Consider the following 18,770-nt stretch of genomic DNA (forward strand, 5'->3'; position numbering starts at 1 on the left):
TTCCGCTATTGGTTATTGACCAGAGATGTGTCTCGGTCATGTCTACATAGTTCTCGAACCCGTAGGGTCCGCACGCTTAACGTTCGATGACGATTTGTATTATGAGTTTCGTGTTTTGATGAACCGAAGTTTGTTGGGAGTCCCGGATGATATCACGGACATGACGAGGAGTCTCGAACTGGTCGAGAGGTAAAGATTCATATATTGGAAGGTTGCATTCAGACATCGGAATGGTTTCGAGTGATTCGGTCATTTATTCGGAGTACCGGGAGGTTACCGGAACCCCCCAGGGAAAGGTTGGGCCTACATGGGCCATAGGGAAGAGGGGAGGCAGCCCACAAGGGGCAGTCGCGCCTCCTCCCTATAGGGAGTCCGAGTTGGACTAGGGAGGGGGGCCCCTTTCCTTCTCCCTCTCACTCCCTTCCCCTTTTCCCTCTCCGGTGGAAAGAAGGAGGGGGGGCGAATCCTACTTGGACTAGGAGTCCAAGTAGGACTCCCTCCTTGGCGCGCCTCATCTAGGGCCGGCCTCCTCCTCCTCCCACCTTTATATACGTGGGAGGGGGGCACCCCAAAGGGACACCAAGTATTCTCTTAGCCGTGTGCGGTGCCCCCCTCCACAGTTACACACCTCGATCATATCGTCGTAGTGCTTAGGCGAAGCCATGCGCCGGTAACTTCATCAACACCGTCGCCACGCCATCGTGCTGACAGAACTCTCGCTCGGCCTCAACTGGATCAAGAGTTCGAGGGACGTCATCGAGCTGAACGTGTACTGATCGCGGAGGTGCCGTACGTTCGGTACTTGGATCGGTTGGATCGCGAAGACGTTCGACTACATCAACCGCGTTACTAAATGCTTCCGCTTTCGGTCTATGAGGGTACATGGACACACTCTCCCCGCTCATTGCTATACATCTTCTAAATAGATCTTGTGTGATCGTAGACAAAAATCTTGAAATACTGCGTTCCCAACACGGAGCTCAACCCCGGTGAACCTGTGAGATCCAGGCATAACTCCGCTCGTACGACCACACGTTTCCACGATGGCCTGCCATGAAGCGCCCACATTGGTCCCAGGGACCGCTGGCTAGGCAAATCGAGCGCAACCACCCCACATGGCCTAGAGCGCCTAGCTACACCGTCTGACCGCATCAACATGCCAAGGGCCTGAGCCCATCGGATCCAAGCACGAGGCCCCTGAATCTTCCACCCCGCGACACACATGCCCCCATGATTTCGTAGCTTTTGGAAACATTGTCTCAACAGTTTTGACACATGACTGGGTACAATCACCAAGGTGGAATTGATCATCAATCACACTTAGCTCTTCTTCTTGATTAAAGTGAAATGTGTCAGTAGTCCATTACATCAAACTGATTGCATTCTTTAGGCCCACAACTTGGGATTTGATCTATTTAGGTCGTAAACTCGTTTATTTAATCAAATAAGGCCAAAAAAATTTGATAGGAAAAAACCAACCACATGGCTGCCACGTCAGTGTTCCTTCTTTGCCACTCAAGAACTAACTTTTTTACTAGAATCTATTTTCTAAAATGGATGATTTTTTCTCACAAGCAATTTTTTAAAAGAAACTTACACTGCTGGTGCAATGTGAGTTCTTTTTCCTCCATAGGCCGTTAGCATGGTTTAGGAGGAAAAAAGCAGCATGTTTACAAATAGACCCCTGCAAAAAACATTTAGTTCGTGAGTGGTCAAAGGAAAGCTGATGTGGCAGCCCTGTGGCCGGCTTCTTCCCTCTTGGATTGATTTTGGCCTTATTTGATAATATCAATGAGTTTTTTAGGAAATAATATCAATGAGTTTATGACCTAAGTCGATCAATTCCTGAATTATTGGCCTAAACGAAAAGGTGCCATAGCACCCGGGAGCCCCGACACCCCCTAATCCCCTGCGTTGGTGAGTTCAAGATTCGTGCTGTTGAATAGTCAGTAGCAGGTCAATTGCAGTGTTAGGTTAATTTAGCAGGCAATTTGCAGAGACATGCATGACTGATACTAGGCTAGCTTGCAGTGCAGGCCTAGCACTAGGGTCAGTGTGGATGGGACAACTCATAAGAGGAAGTACAACAGTGGGCTATAAGCCTGCTTACATGGCACAATTGCCTATGTGGAGGAGAGAGACAAGAAAAAAGTGATGGAGTGGGCTAACATGCAAGAGCCAGCCTCTACGTGTGCTCCTAGGTAAAATCATTTAATTAAAGGAAAGAGAAAGACACAAAGTTAAAAAACGTTCTAACCTTATAGCCAAGCCAACTCTATCGTATGAGTAATTAATAATACTAACTCTTGATAACATGTCATGTTTATATAGCCAGCTGCTGGATATATTATTAACCATGCTCTAAGTTGTGCATGCGTAATGAGTAGGCTGCATCCACATGGCCCCGCAATTCCTCCATTGGTGCTGCATGTGCTACCCAACAAGCCAATATGCAGAATTTTTTTGAAGGACTCAGATTGTTTATGTAAAGAGCTATGTGGCCTCTCCTATATCTCTCCGTGGAACAACATTTTTGTGAAATACTAGAGTAGGCGCATTGCTCATAGAAGATCCTAATGAATAGGAAAAGGTAAATAGTTTTTTTTTATTTTGCTCCTGTTACTTGAGACACACACGGTAGCCGTCTAGCCATTCCTTATTTCTTTTTTATAACACTTCTCCTTTCCCACTGTTCCTCAGTTACTAGAGAGAAAAGTGAGAAGAGTGAGGGCTGTGGAATCTGCCACAGTGCCTCAGTTACTAGGAGGAATCAACCTACGTGACACACTGCCAGACTAGGTCCGGCTTCATTTGAAATGTGGCCGACCGATACCTGTGCTAATCAAATACTTGCTACAGTACTCTGTACATATCCCTAGGCCCAGGAATCTGGACCTACGGTGCTGATAAGGGGGTGCGTGGACACCTGGGTGTTGAAAATCCACTCTTGCATGCAGTCAGTTTGAGTTAATGTATTAACGGTGCATTTCACTCCCTTGGTTAGTATCACAATCCCCTCAGAGTCTTCCTCAAATTGATTTGACAATTGAACAGAGATATTGTCTTGAGGAGCCTCCTACACAATCTCACTGAAGCTCTTGGTAACAGGAGCTGGAGCATATGAGTAAGACATGTTTCGATCCCTGAACTGTAACATCACCACAGTTCAACCATTTGCTGGCCTTGTTCTCCTATTTAGTATTTTTACATGAAAGGAACACAATCCGGCATTGGCACCTAAGTAATTTTCGCCCTTACAGTGAGGTGGAATGTAAAGTGACATACAATGCCAGATGTGTTGTCCAGAGGTGAGCCGTTGCCACCTTTGTCGGTCAGAGCAAAGAACTGCGAATACCGTGGGAAGACGACAAGTGAGTGAGCCTATATTCTTATTCCATCCACAGATAAGTAAGTAGGAAACGGCACACCTGATACATATAGTTAGCTGCACGTACCTTGGAATCTCATCCACTCGGATACTGAGAGATGTCTGCACCTCGATTATTACTGGTTGAGAGGAATGCCAAGATTTCTTTTCACTAAAACAAAGAAGAAACAGCTGTTTAACAAGAAATTTACAGCGGGCAAATAAAGTTTTGGCGGGTGCAGGACGATTTAATGGTCCAAATATTACAGGACTATCACCAACTCACCAGCTGTGGGTTGCAAAACCGATGAGATGAGACTGAATCGACTGACGCGCCCGGTTCCGGTTACATCAGCTAATTGTGGTTCTATACAAAGAAGATCGATCAACAGATTCACACAAGCACAAATAGCAGATCTGCATGCAACCTGGCAGGCATGGCTAACATGAAGCTACTGGCCGTGTTCGCTGTCCTGCAGTTCCTGTCACTCCACCTCCAGGTCCATGCCGTCTCCGCGTCCGCCGTCAGCAGCGTACACAAGCCCACAAAGCCCAGCCGTACGGCGGCAAATGCCACATCAGTGGCTTCTGTTGGCTTTTGATCTTCTAGATCAGATCATCCAGGAATTCCACGTACTTGTAAAGCTAGCACACAGGCAGGCAGCTGGATGGATTAACAACAGTAGCCACGTACATGCAACTTGCCGGGCCGGCGTAACCATCGTACATGTACGTGAACCTCTAGTAGCGTAGCTAGCTAGACTCGATTGTCTCGTCGGCGGATAGTGACTCAGCGAACAAATAGAGGAATATTTGGTGATTGCCAAAGGCCCTTGACGCGCCTTGTTTTTGCTTATTGCTTTCGTTGTGGTACAGATTTCTCGACGTCTACTCGGTTAGCTATAGAGGAATAACAGGTAGGAGTAGCTATCTAATCTACTCGGTTAGGATTTCTAATCCTACTATTACTATTGGTCTACGCGTCATGTTTATTCCTGCATTCACCCCCTAAACATGACGTTCTCGACGTGATCGGGACCTTGGCATTGATTTTAATGTTCTTCGTAGTATTTCAGGGACCATCTTTATTGTTGTCAACTCATCCATAGCTTGATGGCAACATTCTTCTTTGGTCGCGCCTTCAATCTTCACCAGTTCTTTGGTGCTTGATAGACTGTCTTTCGGATCATTGAGGGGACATCTTTTAAACCCGTGCGAGACCAAACTTCGGTCTAACATTAAGTTCCAAGCTCTTGGCGCTTGCTTCCTGTAAAGTGCCTTCTTGAGCTTGTAAACTTTCCCTTCTTCGTCTTTCTTCTCATAACCGAGGGGCTGTTCCACGTACACTTCTTATATGATGTCACCTTTGAGGAAAGCGGATTTAACATCCATATGATGAACCTTCCAATCCTCTTGTGCTGCCAAAGCTAGGAGCACTCTCACCATCTCGATTCGAGCAACCGGTGCAAACACCTTCTCATAGTCAACTCCTTGACGTTGTACGTAGCCCTTTGCAACGAGTCTTGCTTTGTACTTCACCATGGCACCCTTCATGTCCTTCTTCAACTTGTAAACCCACTTCAAACCTATGGCCTTTTGGTTCGGAGGTCGGGTTACCAAAGTTCACGTGTCATTGCTCTCGATCGCCTTCATCTCCTCATCCATGGCGTGCATCCAATTTGAACTTTTGCTCGCCTCTACGAAGTTCGCTGGCTCCTCAACTCCGAGTAAACACAAATCGAAGTATTCGAGTGTAACTGGCTTTGCGTACTTGTAGACTTTCTTGAGGGGCTTGTAGCGACGAGGCCCAGAAGAATCTGTTGTGGCTTGCGAAGGAGGTGACACAAATTGTGTCGACGTCGATGCACTTGAGGAAGACGGTTGAGTCTCAGGCGTGGTAGATACCGGGTCGTTGGCATCCGCATCGTCGGTGTAGTCGTTGTGATCGTGACCATCATCTTGATTGTCATCATCACTATGCGCCTCATTGTCGATGTCGTTGCCGAGATCTCTACCCGTGTCTTGCGTGTTGTTGTCTCAATCACCTTGTGACCCATGCGCGTCGTCGTTGGTGTCGGCACCATGATGATCACTAGCATGGTGGTCACCTTGGTTGGGCGTCTTGCCAACCACCTGGACGTCCTCCCCTGCATCATCATCAGTTGGAAATTCAACTGTGAATATGTTACCGTTTGGAGCATCGTTGGCTGCTGCGCTCCAATTCCACGCTTGATTTTCTTCAAACACGACGTCGCGTGAAATCCGTAGATGCTTGGTTCGTGGATCGTAGAAGCGGTATGCCTTGGTGCCGGAACTCCTCTTGTATCCGATGAACACCATCTTGGTGCTACAATCGGCAAGCTTTGAGAGATGCGGCTCCGCCATCTTCACATGGGCCACGCACCCGAACGTCCGTAGATGAGACACATTCGGCTTACGTCCATAAATTGCTTCATACAGAGTCTTGCCGATCACCGCCTTCGTTGGAGCCCGGTTGAGAAGATAGACTGCTGTCGAGACAGCTTCTCCCCAGAAAGTCCCCGGCAGATTCTTGATCTTGAGTAAGCTCCTTGCCATATCAACGACGGTTTGATTGCGCCTTTCAACAACCCCGTTCTGCCGTGAGGAACCTCTTTATGCCAATCTTCTCGCAGTAGTCATTGAACTCGTTCGACGTAAACTCTCCGCCGTGATCTGTCCGTAGAGCGCGAACCTTCAGCTCGTGTTCCATCTCTGTTGCAGCCTTCAGCTTCTTGAACGCTTCAAATGCCTCATCTTTAGATCGTAGGAGAACGACCCACATATATCTCGAGTAGTCATCTACCACCAGGAAGAAATACTTCTTTCCTCCGTGAGTTGCTAGGGTGATAGGGCCACATAGATCACCATGGAGCAGCTTGAGTGCCTCACTTGCACGATAGGTAGACTGAGTAGGGAATGGCCTGCGGTTCTGTTTTCCAACCAAGCACCCGTTACATACTCAATCAACATGGTCGATAAATGGCATCCCAGATACCATCTCCATCTTTGACATCTTCTTCAAGGCGTAGAAGTTAACGTGTCCAAATCTAGCATGCCATAACCACGAATCATCATCACTCTTTGCGAGCCAACACTCCGGTTGAGATTGATCAAGGTTGAGGATATAGAGCCTGTTCTGCGTGCGATTCACCCGTGCTAGCACGTTTCGGAGGTTGTCGTAGATCGTCATCACTCCGTTCTCAATACCCACCTTGCATCCATTCTCATCAAGTTTCCGACAGAGATGATGTTGTTGAGAAGCCGTGGGATGTAGTACACTCCAGTGAGTATGCGATGTTCTCCTGTGAGACCTTCAAAGAGGACAAAATCTTGCCCGCAAATCTCCACATTTGAACCATCACCGAACTTGACCGAATTGAACATCATATTCCAGCTCGAGGAACTTATCCTTGCACCCCGTCATGTGGTTACTGGAACCTGTGTCAAGATACCATGACACATTCTGGTTTCCGGATAACTTCGGTATTACTTTCTTCTCATGAAGTAGCACCTTCTGGCTTGGTTTCACAACCGCTGTTTGGACGAGATCACAAACTTCGGCCATCAGAAGACCTGGACGTTCGTCTTCCTGCTTCGCCAAATTTTCCTTGATCTCCCGCTTGTTAGGCTCCACGAGATCACAAACTTCGGCCATCAGAAGACCTGGACGTTCGTCCTCCTACTTCGCCAAATTTGCCTTGATCTCCCTCTTGTTAGGCTCCGGACAATCCTTCGCAAAGTGACCCATCTCGTTGCAGTTATAGCACTTGACCTCAGACATATCCAAGTTTTGTGGCTTCCGCTCTTTAGATCGGTCCGCCTTACCACGACCTTGTGGCTTGCCTTTTCCTTTGCCTTCTTCGGTTTGTCCGCCGCGCTTCGCGTTGCTTGAGCCTTCGCCAACATTGCGCCTTCCTTTGCTACCTGAGGACTCCCAATCTGCGCGTGAGTACATGAGTTGGTCACTACCTCCTCCGTTGCCGTTTCAACAGCCACGAGCATTCTCTTCCCATGTCCGTAAGTGTCCGATCGCCTCCGTTATTGTCATGTCGTCGATGTCGTAAAGTTGCTCGAGCGTGCCGATGATGTACGTGAATTTATCAGTCACCGAACTGAAAAACTTCTCCACAATCTCGGCTTCGTCGATCTTTGCACCAAGCGCGCGGATCTCTCCCACCAAAGTAGTCAGACGCATGGCATAGTCGTTCACCGATTCAGTTTCCTTCATCTGCAACTTGTGAAATTGGCGCTTCAGCACTTGTGCCCGAGCCTTCGTGACGCGATCTTCTCCAATCCTTATCTCTTTGAGTGCATTCCACGCCTCTCTTGCTGTTTCGAACTCCGCCAATGTCATCAGCACGGAATCCGGCACAGGCTGGGCTGTGGCGGCCATGGCACCTTCATCGCACTCCTGGTCGACGTCGTCGTCCGTGATGGCCTCCCACACTCGAAGGGTTCAGAGAATGATCTTCATCTTCACCGCCCACACGCGTGGCGTCGGTGAGCATCGGGTACTGGATAGGGATGTTGCGATGCGTCAATACATTGGCGCCGCCCGTTCCGCCACCACTAGTCGCTGACTTGCCGCCCTTCTTCACCTTGTCGCTGTTCTTATTCGCCTTGGAACCACCGTTGCCGGATTTGATAGACTCAGTGTCGCTGTCCATCATCGTAGATCGTAGATTGTCGAGGCTCTAATATCAATTGTTGGCTTTTGCTCTAGATCAGATCACCCAGGAACTCCACGTACTTGTAAAGCTAGCACACAGGCAGGTAGCTGGATGGATTAACAACAGTAGCCACGTGCATGCAACTTGCCGGGCCGGCGTAACCACCGCACGTGTACGTGAACCTCCAGTAGCGTAGCTTGCTAGACTCGATTGTCTCGTCGGCGGATCGTGACTCAGCGAACAAATAGAGGAATATTTGGTGATTGCCAAAGGCTCTTGACGTGCCTTGTTTTTGCTTACTGTTTTCGTTGTGGTACAGATTTTAGGTATAACACCTAGGAGTAGCTATGTAACCTACTCGGTTAGGATTTCTAGTCCTACTATTACTATTGGTCTACGCGTCATGTTTATTCCTACACCTTCCTTCCTGCACGGGGTAGCTAGCCGCCAAATGCAACAGGGAGGACGGCTCGACTGCTGCGTGGCCGGCCACCGCTACCGGCAGTTCAAGTGCTCGCCCCTTATGTCGGCCGAGACGCCGGCCATCCTGACCCTGAACAGTTTCACGTCGGGCAGGGACGGTGGCGGCAAGTCCTTCTGCGACAACCGTTTCCACAAGGACAGCGAGCTGGTGGTGGCGCTGTCCACCGGGTGGCTGCGCCTCGACGGCACACGCAGGTGCAACAAGATGATCCGCATTAATGGAAACGGGCAGTCCGTTGGCCAAGGTCGTCGACAAGTACGACTCGGTGAACAACTGCGATGCGGAGCACAACTTCGGGCCGCCGTGTCCCAACAACGCCGTGGACGGGTCGCCGGCCGTGTGGAAGGCATTGAGGCTCAACGAGGACATTGGAGAGTTCAGGTCATTTGGTCTGATGTGTGAGCTGTGGCATGGTGACCTTGCATTGCATCAATCTACACGTAGACATAGAGGAGGTCACTTGTATTATGTAGCGTATGGTCTGTGCGATGCTACTCTTGGCGATAGAGTCACTGCTTATATGTGTATCTTATATTTTGCCATGTTTGCTTTTATAGTTCTCTTCAACTTGGGGGGTGAAAGGCCAATCTATTTTCAGCTGTTTGCACGGTGCAGTTGGTCGAAAGAAAAGCTGCACAAAGAACTCACAAGGAGCAGATTAAGTTTAGGATGCTCATACGGGCGCGACTGCCACACATGCGTGGCCGGACGCGCTTGGTGACCATAGTGACGGCATGTGTGGTCGAAATTGTTTCGCACAAACAATTGAGTGAGGGAACGTCGGCCAAATAAAATTACCGTAGCCAAGAACCAATCCGTGGTTGAATGTTTAGATGAACAATGGTATTCTCAATTCATCTGAGGTCAAGTCCTAGTGCTCGTATTATTTCTGAAGTGATTTCAGGATTTCTGGCGATGCGCATTCAGTAGGAGGAGATGTATCCGTCAACTACGAAACGTCTGTCGTGACTTCGTCAATCTTAAGATCATATACATATGCCGACTCAGTCTCTCGAAAGTTCTCACAGTGATAAGGTCCGCGCATGTGATAAGGTCCGCGCATGTATTCATAGGGATGAGAGTATGCATGTATATATATGAGCGCATGCGTCTGTATTGTGTTCTCAAAAAAAATTCTCATAAATTTAATGCAAGCAGAACTTTAACTGCCTAGCCAAGCGATCACGGAAGTACAATGTTTTTATTTTTATTTATCGAGCACCTTCGAAAGACTGAGCCGGCATATCATCTTGAAATTTACGAAGTCACCGTAGGCACCTCGTCGACGATAAAAGTATCCTGATTTTTATTTTTCACATTTTTTGAGACAAAATAAAAAAAGTACTCTTATTTTATTTTATTTTTAGACAAAAAATGTTTTTTAGGCAACCTCGCAAAGCTTTATTACGTCATCACAATGTTTACAGGGACAAATAGAATGCCTTCACGCTGGCCTAATCAAACATGGCGGCCAACGCTCAGAGTTAAAGCATGATTTGCTAAGTTGTGAGCATCATAATTTGAGCTCCTAGACTGATGAACTACTTTACATGAAATGAAAGAGGACGCTTGCAATTCAATTTCTCTAACCACTGGCTCGTAAACCGCAGTACTTCTCCTGCCAATCTCACTTGCGACAACCTTGCAATCTGTAGCAACATGTGCCTTTGTGATGTTTAGATCAGCTGCTAGATCGAGGCCTTCCCGTACTGTCAATGCTTCTAGAGTAGCAGGATCTTTGATATGTTTGAAGATAATGGCTGATGTTCCAAGAAAATTGCCGACTTGGTCTCTGCATATCGCCGACACAGCTCCAAACTGGCTCCAACTACCCACAGTTGCATCCACGTCCAGCTTCGCAAAACCATCAGGAGAGGCAATCTAAGCTGGGTGTTATATGGATCCACCCCCTGTCCCTTCTCTCGTTGGGGATAAGACCTAGAAATCAGATATATATATATATATATATATATATATATATATATATATATATATATATATAAGAGTTTATGAAACCATGCGTTGCCTGAGGTGACTTAAAAAGGCCTTCATACAATGCTTTCCTCCTTGCTCCCCACATGGCCCAAAGTGAGACTGAAAACTTGACAAAATCTTCAGGTTTTAGCACTCTCATCATTGCAAATAATCATGTCTTTGGGCACTCTTGTTGTTGAGAGCTCAGCTCGTCCAAGATGACCTCCGAAGAAAGTGCCCAAGTGCAGCGTGCCATAGGACAATTCAGCAGCGCATGTCTCCAAGAGTCCGGCGACCCGCACAGCCTGCATGCCCCCGTTGTCGCCATATTCCTCCTGTTTAACACATCGCTCGAAGGTATCGAGTGTTGAGCAAGTTGCCACAGAAAAACCTTGATTATGCTTGGTACATCTATCCTCCAGATGTCTCTCCATTCGTTGTCGTCCCCCTCGCTAGAAGATGGTGCCTCTCGATCTTCCAGCCAGCCCTCTCTATCATATTTGGTCTGAACCAACATGCGGTATGTAGACCCAACAGAAAAGTTCCCACGAGGTTCTTCGCCCCAGGACCAGAAGTCAGCTATCTGTCTTGTATAGAGAGGAATCTTCAATATTGCTTCCGCATCAAACGCAGTGAAAACTGTTCGGATCAGTTCCTTTCTCCAAGAAGTCGTGGTTGTCTCAATGAGGTCGGCAACCATTAGTGGCGGGGCTGTAACCAATGAAGCAATCGGTCTCTTGTAACTATCTCGTGGGATCCAGTTATGGTCCCATATCCTGGTAGGGACTCCATCACCAACTCTTCTGACCACACCCTGAGCCAAAACATCTCTTCCATCTAGAATCGCTCGCCAAATCTGAGATGGGTGCGACCCCAATTCAGCCTGTAGCAGTGACACATCCGGATAATAAACAGCCTTCAGCAACCTAGCACTCAATGACTCAGTTTCATTTAATAACTTCCAGGCCTGTCTCGAGAGCAAAGCTAAGTTGAAAAGTTCCATGTCCCTAAAACCCATTCCTCCCATGTGTTTTGGTTTAGTCATTATGTCCCACGCTACCCAAGCTGGTTTGCGTTTGCCCCTACTGCTTCCCCACCAGAACTGACGAATAATAGATGTGATATTGTCACAAAGTCCCCTTGGCAGCCTGAAACACGCCATTGAAAATACTGGTATAGCCTGCGCTACTGACTTAATGAGGATTTCCTTCCCTGCCGCCGACAACAACTTCTGCATCCAACCCTTCACAAACCCTATCACGCAAGCATTTGAACCTACCATTTTTTGACTGACCAACATCTGTTAGCATTCCAAGATATCGTTCATTGAGGGACTCAATATGAAGGTTCAGAATATTTTTCACTCCATCTCTTAGTCCTTGCGGGCAACCTTTACTGAAAAAATTGATGATTTTCCCGTATTTATCCTTTGACCCGAAGCATTGCAATATATGTTCAGTAGGTTTGAAACTCTTTCTGCATCCTTCACACTAGACTTGAAAAGCAACAGGCTGTCATCTGCAAATAAAAGGTGGTTCACGGCTGGCGCCGTTGGTGCCACTCTAATACCTGTTAGTGAAGATGACTGTGAACTGGACTTCAGGAGGCACAAAAGGCCCTCTGCTGCAATCAAAAATAGGTAAGGTGAGATTGGATCTCCCTGCCAATTCCTCTTGATGAGTAAAAACGCCCGAGTCTTTCTCCATTGAACAAAACTGAAAATGAGACTGAAGAAACCATAGTCATAACTGTGTCAATCCAATTTGCTGCAAACCCCAACTTCTCCATAATTGCCCTCGGGTAAGACCACTCCAGCCTATCATAGGCTTTCATCATATCAAGCTTCAAAGCATAGTAGCTATTATTTCTAGACCTATTCTTCTTCATAAAATGTAAGCATTCATAAGCACATATTATATTGTCAGTGATCATTCTACCTGGTACAAATGCAGATTGCTCCTCCGAGATAATATCTAGTAAGACAAGTTTCAGTCTATTTGCAACTACCTTCGAAGCAATTTTATAAAGCACATTGCATAAGATGGTCGGTCTGAACTGTGAGAGGAGGTTGGGATTAGTCACCATGGGGATCAGAACTAACACTGTATCATTAATAGCCTCCGGACTTTCCTCTCCCTTAACAATTCTGAGGACTATTTTCGTCACATCCTCACCACAGACATCCCAATGCTTCTGATAAAACAAGGCCGGGAAACCGTCGGGGCCCGGTGCTTTAGTGGGAAACGTTTGAAAAAGCGTTGTCTTTACCTCCTCATTAGTATAAGGTGCACACAAGTCAGCATTCATAGCAGCCGTCACCTTTCTAGGCACATGATCAATTACCTGCTGTATTCCTTGCACTCCTTCTGAAGTATACAGACTCTGATAGAAAGTATTCGCCATAGCCCTCAGCTCAGCCGGATCGTCCACCAAGACACCCATTGAATTTTCCAAAGCTTTGATCATATTCTTCTTTCTCCTTAGGCTCGCTCTCATATGGAAAAACTTAGTATTTTTATCACCCGAGGCCATCCCTTCAATTCTTGCTCTCTGTCTCCACATGATTTCCTCGCGATGATACAATTCAATTAGTCTTTCATTGGTCTTTAGTTCAACGTGTGTGTGTGCCACCCTAAGCGGATCACCCCGGAGTTCATCCAACCTCTTCCTCGGATCTTTTATCTCATTCCGAACGCTTCCAAAAGACTCCTTACTCCACCTTGTTAGGCCCGCCGAAACCCGCTGAAGTTTATCATGCAGATCCTGAACATTATTGCATGTGCCCTGCGCAGCCCACTCGGTCTGAACAAAACCTTTCAACTCTTCGTGTTTTTCCCACATTGCTTCGTAGCGGAAGGTGCGTTCATGAGGCTTTCCCTACCCTCGACCCAGGTCCAGAAGATGTGCACTATGATCTGATGTAGCCGACGTTAGGTGCTTAAGACTAGCATTAGCAAACCGAGCCATCCATGGTGCATTTGACAATGCACAGTTTAATCTGCATCTGGTGTATGTTCCTCCAACCACCCTCTTTTCAAACGTCCACTGCCGGCCTTTATAACCGATGTCAAGAAGCCTGCATATATCCACCGTGTCTTTGAAAGCTTGTATTTGGGTATTACTTCTCATCCCAATACTGCCATGTTCGCTTGAACGCAAAACCTCATTGAAATCCCCTATGCACATCCATGGAAGGGAGCTAGATGTGCTAATATTTTTTAGAACATCCCACGTTCGATATCTCAGGTGTGTTTGAGCCTCGCCATATACACACGTCATTCTCCAAGCATCGTGACCTTCCTCCTCTACAGACACGTCTAGATGATAACGGGAGTAACCTAAAATTTCAATCTTTATTTCATTATTCCAAAAAAGTCCAATACCACCACTTCTACCTTCACTGTCAACTGCATACGCATTATCATATCCCAAAGTGCCAGCTAAATTCTCTACCCTAGATCCTTCTATCTGAGTTTCAACAATGCAAAAAAGGGTAGGGGCAAGCTTCCTCACAAAATCGCGAAGTTCTTGGACTGTCGCGGCGTTGCCCGCTCCGCGACAGTTCCAGCAGAAAGTACTCATTGGGCCCGGCGGCGCTCCTCGAAGGAGCCCGCAAAATTCTTCACTGGGATGCTTGAGCTTTCCCTTTCCTCCTCTTCCATCCTCGAGCGCTTTGGGTCTCTGATCACGGGGGGGGGGGGGGGGGGGGGGGCTGACCATGCCAGCACCCACTGAAACAATGGCGAGTGCCGACACACTTGGATCACCCTGCTGCTTTTCCTTTGCCATGATGTTCTTTCCTGATTCCTCCCTAACAAACCTCTTTCTAATTGGGTCATCAACAGACATATCATCCATCCTTGGTTGCAGCCTGTAACACCCCCGGTGTCATGCTACAGTAATCACCTGTTAATGGTGCCATGCCATCTTGTTACTGTTGCTAATCTTCACTTGATCCAAATCACCATTCAAATTCAAATCCAAATTAAAATCAAAAATTCAAATTTGCCAAACATGAAAACTAAAATGTTCACAGTGTGGAAAATATTCTCTGGTTATTTATCATGTTGGAACCAACCTCTTTTGGGATTCCAAAGTGCCCTGGCAATTTATTTAGTGCTCTGCCAACATAAAAAATTGGCCTTTCCAATTTCTAGAAATGGTTAGACAACTCATTTTGGCCTCGAACATTTTGTGACTCGTGGAAATAATGTGCTTGATTTATTTGGCAAGTCTCCTTTCTAACAAAACTCTTTTAATTTTACAAATTAATAGAAAACAGTAGCTAAAATTCAAAAAAACAGAAAAGAAACAAAAAAAGGAAAAATGAAAAAGGCCTGAAGAACTACTGTGCACTTAAGCCTACTGCTACAGACCCCGGCCCGGCCCACCTAGCGCCCATCTCCCTCCTCGCGCACGCGTCGGCGCGCACGCGCATCCGACCGGCGTTCGTCGTCGTGTCGCCAATCCCATGGTTCCCCGACGCCCTTAACAACTCGCCCGCGCGCCCCGCTCTCTCCCCCGAACCCTAGCAGGCCCACAATCCCCCTCTCATCTCCCTCCTCGCCTCTGTTCGAGATGCCCGAGCGCCCCCATCGCCGTCGATCGCCGTAGCCGTGGCCACCGTCATCCGTTCGTCGCCCCGGCAAGTCCAACAGCTCCGCCGTGGTCCTCTGCTTCCACCGCACCGCTGGCTCGAGCCCCGGAGCCCCTCGCGTCACCGCATTCTTCTTATTCTCCGGCTCGGCCATCGCATCGTCCTCGTCCTTGATCTATGCCACCGGTCCTCCCCGAGCCCTCTGCCCAGACCCCACGCTCCCCGATGAGCCTCTGCGCCGGATGCGCCCTCCCCTGCCTCCTCTGATCGCTTGTAGTGTCCGTTACATGCTCACCTGAACGCGCCGCCGCCTGGCCTCGTTGCCGGCGTGGCCACGGTGACCTTTTGGTCCCGTGCGTGCCACTGTTCCACTTCTCGCGTCGAGTAGGCACCGTAGGCACTTCGCACAGCTCACTTTGCGCCTCGTAGCCCCGTTCCCGTATCTCGTCCGAAGAACCTCGCCGCCGATAAGCTCGATGCGCTCAGCTCCGGCCACCGCAGCCTCCGCCACCGTCCCAGATCGCTCCGCCGTCGTCTTGCCGTTCGAAAGAGCCCGACCGCGCCCAAAATGGGGCGGTGTGGACGAATCACGCAGCTCTCCCGATCGCTCCGCCGTTGGATTGGTCGCCCGAGTTAGCTCCGACGCCTCTCCGGCCGGTGCCGAGCTGGCACCCACGTGGCATCGCCCCGTGCCACTGACTGGTGGGCCCGAGGCCCCTGTTGACTAGTTGACTTAGTCAACTGCTGACTGGGACACCCCTGTCCCACTAACCTATGGGCCCCACCTCAATAAGCAAAATAAATAAAAGAATAATTAGTTAATTATATACTTTAGTTAATTAAAACCCTAATCTCTCACTGACTACTGGGCCCCTCTCACTAATTACGTTAGTTATGTTAACATAACTCTGTTAGTTAGCACTGTCACTGACATGTGGGTCCCAATGGACCCACTTGTCTGATTTGACTGGTCAACCGACCAGTTGACCTGCTGACATCACGCTGATGTCATGCTTGCGTCATCGTCCACTGTTCTGGATAATATTGGATTTAAATAAATAAATTCAGGAAATTAATAAAACTTTAGAAAATCATATCTTTTAAACCGTAGCTCGGATGGAAAAACTTTATACATGAAAGTTGCTCAGAACGATGAGACGAATCCGGATACGTGCTCCGTTAGTCCATCACATGCCCCTATCATAGCGAACGTGCAACCTTTCCCCTTCGTTTCATCTGTCCGAAAATGCCTAACTCCGGGAAAACTTTCCCGAATGTTTTCCCCCTTCGCCAGTATCGCCTAGTACTGCGTTAGGTCACCCCTGGCACCGCGTTTGCCTTGTTATACTTTTGTGATGCCTGTTTGCCCCATATTTACTGTTTCTCCCCCCTCTTCTTCTCCGGTAGACCCCGAGACCGACGTTGATGCGACTGAGTACGACTACATCCTCGACGTCCGCTCCTTGCTAGAGCAACCAGGCAAGCAACCCCCCCCCCTTGAGCATTCCGATATCGCCTATTTCTTTCCCTCTCATGCTTGCATTAGAACTGCTACTGCTTTCTGTATGATCCTACTCTGATGCATAGCCTTTTGTTGTTACCTGCTTTCATACCTTACCTGCTTGTCCTAAACTGCTTAGTATAGGTTGGTTAGTGACCCATCAGTGACCCCACCTTGTCCCAGTTGCCTCGCTTTATGTTCGATGACTCGATCAACGTGATCGACGTCCAGGCCCCGGCACCGCACATCACCCCCCTAGTTGTACGACTCTGCAGAGTTACCATCGAGTGCCGAGGGTGGAACCTCTTACCTCACTCCTGATGAGATCTCTGTAGTGTAGCTATACGGTCAAGGTCATCGAGGGTGATTTCCTCCTTAACCACTTCCGTTACAGCTCCGTCGTGCAACCCCTCAAGTGTGAACCTCGAGGGTGGATCCTCTTACGTTCAACTTGATGATTACATCGAGTGGAATTCACCGGGGGTGATTCCTCGGGTTTTCCCCTTGATGTTTGGCCACACAGTTACTATGGTTACTATGACTTTACACTGAACCATTTAACTAAAGACGGGTCGGCCCTGAGGGGTACCCGCGCGAGCTTAATTGCGAGTGATGTGGAGACGGGTTGACCTGGAGGGTGCCCGCGAGATAATTACGAGGCGTGGCCGGGCATTCCTAGCCCTTGCCGCAAGTCCTCGAGACGGGGCAACGGGGTCACATATTTCGTGAGTCTCTGCTTGTTACTACGCGTTCCTAATCCACTACAATTTGGATATTTGATCCGAGGGGCCTCTGACCTCATAGCACTAACCATCACATGGGCATAGTATGGGCGTTCTGCGTCGTATGCATCAGCCGAAGCTTAATAGACGTCAGCGACTGAGCGGCGCGCGCCGAGTTGGACTGCGTAAGCACCTGCCTTTTTGAAGGAGGTATCTAGGTCTGCTCACCGGCCGCGTCCGCAATGTGCAGGAGTTCCCGGGGAGATGGCCCATGACCCCTGGGGGCATAGGTTTAGTCCGGCATGCTTGACCTCTCTCTTAAGCCTAGGTCGGGTTGCGGCGTATTGTTTGGCCGAGGCCGGGCATGACCCAGGAAAGTGTGTCTGGCCGGAGTTAATCGAGCGTGGTGGGTAAGTTGGTGCACCCCTGCAGGGAAGAAAACATCTATCGATAGCCTGCCCTACGGTAACGGACACTTGGAGTTGTATCCCGATCGATACAACTAGAACTGGATACTTGAGATGAGACATGGAGATGAGACTTGGATATGAGATGATACCTGGATAGTATGGCTCTAGGATTGCTTTCTCGCAGGGAGTCGAGAAAGGATCTCTGGCCGAGGTTGATAACACTACTACTTTACATTATGTTGATCTGTACTCTTCTAGATGCTTGAAGATGCTTGAAGATGCTAGTCTTCGATAGGCTAGGCTTTCGCCTTCCCTTCTGGCATTCTGCAGTTCAGTCCACAGATACAACCCATTCCTTTGATCCAGATGCATACTTAGTTTAGATCTGATGTAAGTCTTGTGAGTACTTTGGATGAGTAATCACGGTTGCTTTGCTACTTCTTTTTCCCCCATACCCGATTGTTGCGACCAGATAACGGATCCCAGGAGCCAGACGACGCCCCTGATGACTACTACTACCTGGAGGATGCCTACTACTATGTGAAGACCGCAGACGACTAGGAGTAGTTAGGAGGCTCCCAGGCAAGAGGCCTTGCCTTTTCGATCATTGTTGCTTTTGTGCTAGCCTTCTTAAGGCAATCTTGTCTAACTTATGTGTGTACTCAGATATTGTTACTTCCGCTGACTCTTGTGTTTTCAAGCTTATGTATTCGAGCCCTCGAGGCCCCTGGCTTGTAATATAAAGCTTGTATTATTTTATTTTGTGCCTAGAGTTGTGTTGTGATATCTTCCCGTGAGTCCTTAATCTTTATCGTACACATTTGCGTGTATGATTAGTGTACGGTCAAATCGGGGGCGTCACAAGTTGGTATCAGAGCTGACTGCCTGTAGGAATCCCCCTTCCAAACTCCTTGGACGAAGTTGAGTCTAGTCACTGAAAAACTTTTACTAACATGGTTGTGTGCCTTACGGGCCCACATTGCCATTTGGGTGGTATTAGGATCTTTTACTCCTCGTCTATACT

The 18,770-nt window shown here is 48.2% G+C and overlaps 1 pseudogene; it reads left to right on the top strand.

Moving 5' to 3' along the window:
• Window positions 1–3,804: 3,804 nt before the first annotated feature.
• Window positions 3,805–8,944, top strand: LOC125519181 (putative ripening-related protein 4; annotated as a pseudogene).
• The last annotated feature ends 9,826 nt before the right edge of the window (window positions 8,945–18,770 follow it).

Source organism: Triticum urartu, chromosome 7A (genome assembly GCF_056163025.1).
Source record: "Triticum urartu cultivar PI428250 chromosome 7A, HENAU_Tu73, whole genome shotgun sequence".
In the NCBI taxonomy this organism is placed as follows: Eukaryota; Viridiplantae; Streptophyta; class Magnoliopsida; order Poales; family Poaceae; genus Triticum; species Triticum urartu.